Source organism: Rhagoletis pomonella, unplaced genomic scaffold (assembly GCF_013731165.1).
Source record: "Rhagoletis pomonella isolate Grant_MI unplaced genomic scaffold, Rhpom_1.0 Rhpom_scaffold_00003, whole genome shotgun sequence".
NCBI lineage: Eukaryota > Metazoa > Arthropoda > Insecta > Diptera > Tephritidae > Rhagoletis > Rhagoletis pomonella.
In genome coordinates this window covers 57,821,647-57,823,778 of record NW_023458557.1, presented here as the reverse complement: position 1 = coordinate 57,823,778, position 2,132 = coordinate 57,821,647, and positions in this window count along the sequence as shown.

Genomic DNA, 2,132 nt, shown 5'->3' with positions numbered 1-2,132 from the left:
TTAAAATTTTGGATCACATGTTTGAGGCATATTTAACAATAAGAAAAACGAACATGAAGTTATTCGCTGTAAGCATTTCCAAGCGACACGTATGGACATTTTCAATGCAAATAACTAGGAGGTTCCTCAAATTACCAAGTGCTTGAAATTCGTTAGAAAATTTTCAAAACAATAATGTTCATATTTTGGAGCTTTTGCCTAAAGTTCATATTTTAAAGTAGTCAATGGTAGCGAAAAAGTGTTCCTATTTTGAGATGTTCATATGTTAGGATGTTAATATTGTCGCGAGTTCACTGTATGTACATATGAACTCATCTGGACATCGCAGATAGATAGCTTAACAACGCTAAAAACTAAATAGCATGTCACTTGAGTCACTACGGTGTGGAAACGACGTACATATGTTGCATGCATGTTTACACCTATGCACGAATTTATATATGTATGTATGCATATATTTTTGATTTATATTTAGACCGTACATCTGAATTTATGCACATAAAACCGTATCTATTCGTACATCTTTCACGGGCAATTCATAACTTTGATTTCGTTACACAAAAATTTTCCGTTGCCCCAAGCCCATGCAAAACAAAAACCACAAATTGACTTTGAACTAATTTCAGTTATGCTTTTCACAGGTTGGTGTTCCACATTCTATTTTCATTTCCGTTTATCTTACACCCACTATGTGTTTCATCCACTTTTGCCTACAGATTAGAGTTTTCCTATGGCACATGAATTTCCAGACACTTTTTCTTAGACGTCCACTCCGATCGATAAAATATCGCAAACTACACGTTTCGGCCGTCTTTTACAATTTCTATAATTTATCGCAAAAATAGCTGCGACAGGCAAATCCACTTCTCAGCGGGTCGATCGTCTGCGCAGTGCGTCACACCAAAACCCACCTCCGCGAAAGCAGAAGCAGCCAACCAGCAGTTACATGGTAGCTTGTATCCGCGTTATTGCGAACACCTTTAATTTGCTCTGCTCTGCTTGTCTAAATTGGTTAATGCAAGCAGGTATTGTTGCCACTACCATATTTGTTGCTGCAGCGGGAGCAGCATTTCAAACTTGTTTGACCACATTTTTAGTGTAATTCCGCAAACTAAATACTGTTTAGAAAACACTGTAGTTGTATAAGTTTAGTATTAAAATTTAACTAAGCTAAGACAAAAACCCCAATGTTGTAGTTTTGAAGCCGTCGTACTAAATGCATGTCCAAAAATGTTATATTAAGGCGGATCACCTTAAGAGGAAAAGTATTTACATATTTCATGTACAAACAATTTCGATGGTTTGATTTTTTGAGATTTTCTTTTTTGAATCGTGAGCACATATGTGAAATTTTTAGTGTACATTCCTTTAGCTGCTAGAATACAAAATCCAACGTGGTTCAACGTTTTCAAACAACGCACCATATGTTTTTTACGCGTTTTTTTGGAAGGGGATAAATCAGTTACCGAGGTACACATACAGTAAACCAAATAAAAATTGGGACGCGGTATTTTAGTAAGTTTTAGCTATTTTTCTTTAGGGTAAGTAATGTTTATAACTTTTTTATGAAAGTATAGCTGATTACATAGAAAACACGATATACATCCAAATTTCAGACGTTGTGCAAAAATTATGAAAATTCTGCAAATTTTGACCAAAATTTCTAATTTCTTGATCAGCATATTTAGACAAAAGTTTGGTATTCAGTTTTGTATCCCACAAATTTTAGTATAACAAAGTGCATTTTTGGCATTTTTTTTGGTTGACGGTGCTCCGCATTTTTTTCATATAAAAATTTTTTTTGAACATACATAAATTACCAAAAATCAACGACAAGTCCTAGCATCTAACGCCAAAGCTATTTTATTTGACACCTCATTTTCGAAAATCGAACGAACGGTGCAGATCTGATGACTTGGACAAGAAATGCGTTTGGTTATTTTATATATATTTATACTGTTTTTTTTGTCTTTGTTATTTTATGGCCTTATAACAATTATGTTCAACAATTTTTATTGAGCTCGAGGCCGTCTTTTTAATGAAAAACTTGTTGTGGAAAAGCAACAATAATTGAAATGTATGTTTTTCACCTTTCCGAAGGCTACCGCTACATGGTAAGCCGGGGTGTATAA